The sequence below is a fragment of the Adiantum capillus-veneris genome, chromosome 10 (assembly GCF_014529385.1).
Source record: "Adiantum capillus-veneris isolate H3 chromosome 10, ASM1452938v2, whole genome shotgun sequence".
Classification (NCBI taxonomy): domain Eukaryota; kingdom Viridiplantae; phylum Streptophyta; class Polypodiopsida; order Polypodiales; family Pteridaceae; genus Adiantum; species Adiantum capillus-veneris.
In genome coordinates, this window is record NC_140940.1 from 73598109 (window position 1) to 73607345 (window position 9237).

Below are 9237 nucleotides of genomic sequence, written 5' to 3' on the forward strand. Positions count from 1 at the left end.
ATATAGGCGTCTGTGCCTTGCCCGTCCGCCCAGAGTCTGGGCGCCCACTGACTTGTATACCTTATACATAGCATAAGTGTATAGGGGGCTGCTCACTCTTTGAGTCTCCCCACCCACATCATTGTGTGTGTCTCCTTCTCTCTCTCTCTCTCTCACTCTTCGTCTGTGGTGCTCCCCGATCTCCTTCACTTACTGTCATGTACTAGAGACGATAATGTAACACTTTGGTGCCTCTTTCAGTGGTGGAAGTTTGAATGTAAATTCCAATGAGGCAAATGTATAGCCTATGGGGGTTTCTGAAAATGTTACATATCAACCTATTACTGATCCAAATGTATTTGATGAGGAAAGGCCTGAGAATGAGCAGGCTAGAGGTATGCCAAAATGGCTGGTGCATACTTTGCGTGACAGTAAATTGGATGCACCTTTATCTAGTCGTACTCATTCAGGCCCCGTTCAAGTTCTCGCCATGCATCTTATGCATCATATTATTATGCTTTGGTTGTGTATAGATTGTGTGATGTTGAGAAACCTCTGTCTTTTGATGAAGCACAAAGTTCAAAAATTTGAAATTGGATGGATGGCTACCATGCAATCACAATATGATGCACTTATTGAAAATGACACATGGACTTTATGTGATTTGCCTCCTGACAAAAAGGCCATTGGTGTGAAGTGGGTTTACAAGTTGAAACACAAGCCAGATGGTGAGATTGATTGCTATAAGGTTCGACTTGTTGCAAAGGGTTATGCACAAAAAAGAGGCACAGATTATGAAGAGACTTTTGCTCCCACTTGTTGTATGACTACTGTGCATTTTCTATGTGCATTGGCAGCTCATTTTGGTTGGGACGTACATGAAGCAGACATTGTTACTGCTTTCTTGAATGGTGACATATTTGAGGAAGGTTATGTAACGCAGCCTTGCGGTTTTGTCATTAAAGGGCAGGGGAAAGATAAAGTGTGCAAATGTAAGAAAGCTTTGTATGGGTTGAAGCAATCTCCTCGTGCTTGGTATGAGAAGGCTGGCACTCATTTGGTCAAAACGAGGCTTTCATAATAGTCCAACAAAAAGCACATTGTATGTAAAGTGTGAGGGTGATGTACTTCCCATTGTCGTTCTCTATGTGGATATTGCTGATCACTGGACCAAATGAGAGACATATTGTTGAATTTAAGGCTGATTTGAATGCTACTTTCAAGATGAAAGAATTGGGGAAGCTGTTGTCATGCCAAGGGCATACCCAAGGTAGGTCACGAACCGGGGCCAGTAGGTGGCCGACTGCCAGTGTGGAATAGGGGATTCGTAGCCAGGGGCTATATGAGGGAGGTTGAGCGGTGACTCCAGCCAAGGCAATTCCCTGGGCCAGTAGGTGGCCGACTGCCAGTGTGGAACAGGGGATTCAATAGCAAGGGGCTATATAAGCGAGGTTGGGTGGTGAATCTAGCCCAGGCAGTTCCCTGGGCCTCTCATTGGTAATAGAGCATGGTCTATTTTGAGAAAGAGGGCATGAAGTCACTTGGGGATTGCATGTTCATGCAAGGGAGGGCGTGCAAAGCCGCTTGCTCAGGAGGAAGCCGAAACACATAGCATGTGCAGGGCCTCTTGAGGCGAGGGGAGATGAGTTGTCGACCTCCACCGTATACTATGTGGGCGAGCTTGGCGGATTCGTGATGCGACAGGGAGCGGTCCTCGTCACTGTAGCGACCCCTAGAGAGCATCCCACATGCCGCCCTCTCTTTCCCTCGCTCTTGTGACACTGTTGGTCGCCATAGCCAACAGTGCAGTTTCACATTATACACACCCTAAGGCCTTTGGCCTTGGGCAATTTACTCAATTTACTAAGCAAGGGTGCATGCCCACCCCAACACAGACCCTGTACACAGGTTTTCCACCGGTTATTGGCCAAGGTTCGACATAAACTTGTCAGCAAGGGGCCGGGAAATTCGTCGGCAAGCTGTCGATTTTTTGCAGACTTTCAAAAAAATTAGAAATTGCAGAAGTTGGTAACGGTTAACTTTCAACGGCTTGGAGATTTTCAAACAAGTATCTATTACAACTTCTATCTTCGGGAAGATTAAGTCGTCTACGACATTTCAAAGCAGACGATTACGTCTCAAGCGGTGTATTTGGACGTTTGGACTTAACAAATTGGCAAAGTTTTGACTAGAAGGCATAATTAGCACGACTAATTATCACCATGTACGGTGCAAACTACGATTACGACCTCTTCTGGAATAAAGGTATTCTTTTTTTTCCCCCCCCCTAGCAATGCACAATCGCCATGGATTCATATATTAACATGACTTTTGATTTGGAGCACAATACGCCCGATCCTCCCAATGATGGCTCGCGGACAAATACTCTCACAAAGAGTACCCGTGCAACTACGGGAGGAGATGACGCTTATGAATTGGTGGATATTCAAGATTTTTGAGCACTTCAAGCACGCATATTGGTGATGGAAACAATTTTTGCATCCCTAAATGAAAATGTCAGTAAATTATCCACTTTAGTGGTACAGTTTATGCAACAACAGGCCAAGGGTCCTTTTGACACACACATGCATGAGCACGTACCCGGTTAGGGGCACGGCCTTCCTAGTTAGGGACAATGTCCCCCTCCAGATTTTCTGCACTCTTTCACTACAAAGGAGGTGGACGAGTTGTTGAAAAATACAAAGCCACTAACTTTTAAGGGAGAGGACCGAGAACTCAATAAGGATGCAGTGAATATCTTTCTCGGCAAGTGGGGGACAATTCACTCCTAACGGCGTACTTTGGATGCAGTCAGGGCGTTATAGACAAGTCTGACTCTGGAAGGCAAGGCCTATAAATGGTGGTTGTCTCTCAAGAAGAATAATATCATACCACAGAGCTGGACGGCCTTTGAGGCTATGTTTAGAAAAGAGTTCCTGCCCACAAATGAGGCAGATAAAATAGGAATTGGGTGGCTTGGGACACGTGTTCCATGCGCCAACACCCATCATTGCTTGAATATATCTTGCACTATCTGGATGTTATCCTCAAGTTGGAAGGGTTAGACACCTTTCAACAAGTACGTGGGTTTATTCATGATGATCCAGATGAGAAGAAATCACATAGTACTCACATGCCTGCTATACACATGGTAATACACGCAAACAACATGGGCACAATAAAAGGAAATTTATAGTAGCCAACTGAAGCAGCTAAAAAACCCAAGGGGTCTCGAGGGCCTCTCTCTCCTGAGGAATTTGAAAAGGCTAAAAAAGAGAAGTTATGTTTTCAATGCTTGGGAAGAGGCCATGGCAAAAAGAATTGTCCCAAGGGGAAATTTGACGCTCAAGGCAAGGAGAAAGTAGTGCACACGGTGCAGCTGCTGCCTCTTGAGTCTTCCTCACGTTTCTCCAAGGTGGAGGTAACACACACCAAGGTGGTGCATGAATGTTGTATCACAGCTTCCATGTGGCAACAAACCTTTGGTCCACATGAGTTAGTGTGTATGCACGGATCTCTTCAAGGACACAAGATGCTTATTTTGGTAGATGACGGTGCTACTCGCAATTTCATTAACTACGGATTAGTGAAAAGACTCAAATTGCCCCAAACTTCTAGTTCCCACCGCCACAAGGTAGCAATGATGAATGGCTATGATTTCAAAGTATGGGATACTCAAGTCAGAGCTGTACCGTTAGAAATTCAAGGCAATTCCACATCCTTGGATTTCCAGGTTATGAATATGGAGCGGGCAGATGTGGTACTTGGTAGAGAGTGGTTGCATAGACTAGGACCATCACTGCAGCGTAGCTACGAGCACAACAGTCTGATGTTTGAATCCCATGGCGCACATGTGTTGTTGTTAGGAGAGAAGGATGTGCCTTCCTCACCATTGATATGTACAGTAGAGCTTATGAAGCTCACTTCTGATAATGAAATGGAAGAAGTTTTCTTATGTTACTCATTGTGTCATTTTCTTTCAAATGTTGAATCTGTTGAACATTCCTCAACACCACATGCTTCTCTCTCATCTCTTCCAGCAATGGCTACTTCTCTCTCTTCTCAGCAAGCAAAAGTTGTTAGTTAGTTAAAAGATTTATTAATGGAATTTCAAGATGTTTTTCCTAATGATTTACCATCAGGATTATTGTCAACATGATTTGTGCAACATAGCATAAACGTGGTTGCAGACAGTAAACCACCCTACAAAATGAGTCATTTTGAGACTATTGAGGTGGAATGTCACCTTGCTGACTATCTTAGCAAAGGGTTTATTCAACCGAGTTCTTGACCATGGGCTTCTCCTATCCTATTAGTGAAGAAAAAGGTTGGTAGTATGCGCATGTACATAGACTACCGTGGTTTAAATGCGGTCACTATTAAGAACAAATACCCATTACCATGCGTGGATGAGCTGTTTGACAAAGCTCACTCATGCTCGTATTTTTACAAAAATAGGCTTGTGGTCGGGCTATCACCAAGTACGTATTCGACTTGCTAAAACTGCATTCCAAACAAGGTTTGGACATTACGAGTTTTTGGTTATTCCTTTTGGGTTAACCAATGCGCCCGCAACTTTCATGGCACTCATGGATAGTTTCTTGAGACCGTACTTGGGCAAGTTCATTATCGTTTTTCTCGAAGACATTCTTGTATACAATGCTTCTGAGGACGAGCACCTTCAACATCTGAGGTAGGTGTTTGAATTGCTTAGAGCAAACAACTTATATGCCAAAGAATTAAAGTGTGATTTTCTCAAGGAGGAAATTCACTATCTAGGGCATGTTATCTCAGCTAATGGGATGCACATGGATCACTCCAAAGTGGATGCCATTTGGAGGTGGCCTTCTCCTAAAAATTTGGAAGAGTTACAGATTTTCTTGGGATTTGTAGGTTTTTATCGACAGTTCGTTAAAAACTATGCTCATATTGTTGTGCCCATGACGGACTAGTTGAAGGGCAAAGGGAAAACCTTTCGGTGGAGTGCCCCTCAACAACAAAGTTTTGATATGCTCAAGGATGCATTAGCTACAACACCTATTCTAGCTATTGTGGATCCTTTAAAGCCATTCATTTTGGAAATGGATGCCAATAACCGTGCTATTGGAGCTGTCCTTCTACAGGAGGGTAGGCCAATTGCATTTGAAAGCAAGAAGCTTGATTCAAGGCAATATAATTATTCTGCTTATGAACGTGAACTCTACGCAATAGTGTGTGCATTAAAGACATGGCGGCGTTATTCTATGGAGCTCAATTTGAGATCGTGTTTGACCATGAAATCATAAAATGGTTTACACAACAAACTGACTTGAAGGGTCGAAAGGCCAAGTGGGCTGGGATTCTTCAGGAGTATGATGCAAAGCTCCGGTATCATAAAGGACGATACAATGTGGTGGTTGATGCTCTCAGTTGTATGCCTAAGATCAATCCTCTTTTGTTCACAGAACTTCGAAGTGAGTTTTGGATTCTAAGAAGGGCAAATATGAGCATGATGATGCATACTCCAAAGTGTGGAGCCATGTGCAAATGAGGGATCCTTCTCACTCCAACGTTGGTAGTGTTTTGTTAACCTCCACAAACAGTTCTCCTCCATCGAGTAATGAGCTGCAAAGATGGAAGAATTTTTCCATCGATAGTGGGTACCTACTCCACAAGGGGAGAGTTTGTGGATCGACGGACACGGACATTCGGTGCCAAATTCTTTATGAATGTAATGACAGTCCAAGTGCAGGGCACCCGGGCATTAAACAGACTTATGCCCTTGTAAGACGATAGTTTTACATGCCAGGTTTACATGGCTTTGTTCAAAACTATGTCTTACATTGCCAAAAATGTCAAGTTAACAAAGCAGAGCACCTAAAGGCAGGAAAACTCTTACATCCTTTGGAGATTCTCAATGCTAAATGGTAAAGTATCTCTATGGATTTTATTGTGGGTTTACCAACCATTGTACAAGGTCATGACTCGATATGGGTAGTCGTAGATCGGTTGACTAAACTATGTAAGTTTATTCCAACCAAGTCGACCATAAAGACTTCAGAATTAGCTAAGTTATTTGTGGACAACCTGTACAAGTTGTATGGATTGCCAAGTAACATTGTGAGTGATAGTGATCCCAAGTTTGACATTCATTTTTGGAGGGCTGTGTTTAAACGATTGGGTACACAACTCAACCTTAGTACAACAGATCATCCAGAAACGGATGGTCAAACTGAACGAGTTAACCAAGTGCTAGAGGATATGCTACGCTCATACGTTAGCAAGAAACAAGCAGACTGGGAAGAGTATCTACCTCTTCTTGAGTTTTCTTACAAACAATGGTAAGCATGTCACAACTGGATTTAGTCCTTTCATGCTCATGTATGGTTTTCAACCTAGGTCACCCGTTATGGTGGGGTTGGCGACCGAAAAACTCTAGCAAGTTAAGGATTTTATCCAAGACCATATGGATATGCTGACAATTGCTCGATAGAATGTCCGACAAGTGCAAGATCAGTACAAGAAGTACGCTCATGAGAAATGTCGTCGAGCTACCTTTAAGGAAGGGGAAGATGTATTTTTGTGTGTGCCAGAGCATTCAGAAGTTTGAAGACTGGGCCAACACCTAAATTATCTCCAAGATATTGTGGGCCTTTCAAGATACTCAAGCGAGTTGGTGATCGGCCTCGTGTGCATACATAAATAAGGCAGCCAACAACAGTGTGGTAAAGAGTGACATCAGCAGGATCACCGGCATTGTTTGTAAGCACGATCATGAACTATCGAGCTCTATTACTCTTTACCACACTGTTGTTGGCTGCCTTATTTATGTATGCACATGATCATGAACTATCGAGCATGAAACAAAAACCACTTGTGGACACTTGTGTGTCAAAACAACCAGCCCAATCTGAGTCCAAAAAAAGCATGTAAATCTGGCAGCAATGATCCCCCTTGGGATAAAACAATCCAAGATGCAAAGTGCCACTCAAGTGGCAAAAAATCCGCTTGACAGCCTACCAATGCTCAGACCTTGGGCTATGCATGAATCTATCTTTGCAGTCTCACGGGTCAATAGATTCATGCATAGCCCAAGGTCTGAGCATTGGTAGGCTGTCAAGCGGATTTTTTGCCACTTGAGTGGCACTTTGCATCTTGGATTGTTTTATCCCAAGGGGGATCATTGCTGCCAGATTTACATGCTTTTTTTGGACTCAGATTGGGCTGGTTGTTTTGACACACAAGTGTCCACAAGTGGTTTTTGTTTCATGCTCGATAGTTCATGCATATCATGGTTGAGCAAGAAGCAACCTAATGTGGCCAGTTCCAGTTGGGAGGCTGAGTACAGGGCAGTCTTCACAGCTACGATTGAGTGTGTATGGCTCAGATGCCTTGCGGTTGATTTGGGTGTTGGACAGGACACTGCCAACACTATCTACACTGACTGTCAGAGCGCATTGGCAGTTCCAAAAAACCCAGTTTTTCATGCTCGCACAAAGCACATTGAGTTGCATTACCACTATGTCAGGGAGAGGCTCCTAGTAAGAGAGACCAGCTTGGCTTATAAGCCAACGCAGGACAACCTTGTAGATCTTTTCACAAAGGCATTGTCTCGTGAGAAGTGCGAAGATTTTTGCAAAGCTTTGGGCTTACTTCCTTTTGTGGATTGATCGTGCTCTCGTTCACCGCATCACTCCCAGGGGGGATTTGTCATAGAACAATTTATCGGATTAACAACCACCAACCAACGAAGAAGGTTGATGTCCTTTTTTTATGTTTTCTTTACGAGTAAGATGTTGCACACAAGTTGCTTAAGCTCGTGTGGGATGAAAGAAGAAAAAGATTTCTTTCTTTTGCCCAATATCCAAAAGAAATATAAAGCTTGCTTTTTCTATGAGCTCTTACTTGAGGATAGCCTCTAAAAATAGGAGGGGCCCAATATTTAGGGCATTTAATATAACATTCCAAGCTCTTTTAGTTATGGCAACTAGCAGCAAAGTGCCCAAGATTACTTAAGCTTACATAGAGTGGAGTGGACCTTGTGCTTACGAGTTGTCATAAAATCTAATATCTAATATCTAACCAACCCAAATGATTTTCTCATATTAAATTGATCACTTAGTACTGTGGGAGAATAAACGGGAACAAGTGTTAAGATATAGACATGTGCTTATAGATCTGTCTCAACACGGGGCCAATGGTAAAGGGGCCCAAATGAGAGATGGTCTATCAAAGAGCAAGGCTAACTAATGGAGCATAAGACCTTAGGGTTAGCTTCATTGAAGACCTCCAATAATGTGTGTAAAAGGCCTTTGACCTCAGGTAAGCTAGGGGTGAGCTTGAGGCGCGAGAACCTGACCCAACTCGAGGTGCTTGTCATGCTTGATGACTAAGGTGCTTGAGATGCTTGAGGTGCTTAATTATTGAGATGCTTGAGGTGCTTGACATGCTTGAGATGCTAGGGTTGCACTTAAGGTGAGAACCTAGCCCAAGCTTAAAGTGCTTAACGGCCAAGCTTGTGGTGGGAATTGGGCCTATGTATGAGGGGCTTGAGGTGTCAAAAAGTCAAATATTCAATCCCTACAAGGAGGGGGCGAGCCCTACACGAGGGGGGATGAGAGAGAACACCCACACACTCACACAAGGCATGCATGGTACAAAGAAAGCAAAAGGGACACTTGTCAAGTTCCTCCTCATGTTGCCCTCATGGTGTGCTTGAAGCCTATTGGTTGGCCACCCAAGGGGTCCAATAATAATTTAGGAGATTTAATTAAATGATTTAGAATTTATCTAGCCCTCTCTCTCAAAGGGGAAAGGGGGACACTTGTCTCAAGGCTACCCTTGTTGCTTGTAATGCCTCCTGCTTGTGATTGGCTAGGCCTGGAGGGGTCCAATGAGCTTCAAGCATGAGCTACAAGGGGGGGTCGACCCAAGCAAGCTAGGGGTTTGCTTAGGGGGTATACTCACCCACACACACTCATAAACACTCTCATTGTGTGCCATGCAAAGTGCAAGAGCTCCCTCTCCTTCTCCAAGCAAGTAGAGGTTGAGAGCCTACACCAACACTCTTGGATATGGAGTGCAAATCCAACCAAGAGCCATGCTTCAATGCTTTAGCTTGCCATCTCCTTCTTGTTCATTACTATGCTATTATGTATGCTAGCAATAAGAGTTATGATAAGTGAGGAACTAATTCTTTCTCCTACGAAATGTTTCTTCTTCCTCATCCCTACCCTGATTCCCTGCTAGCTCTCTCCACCTTCGAAGGTGTTTGAGGTC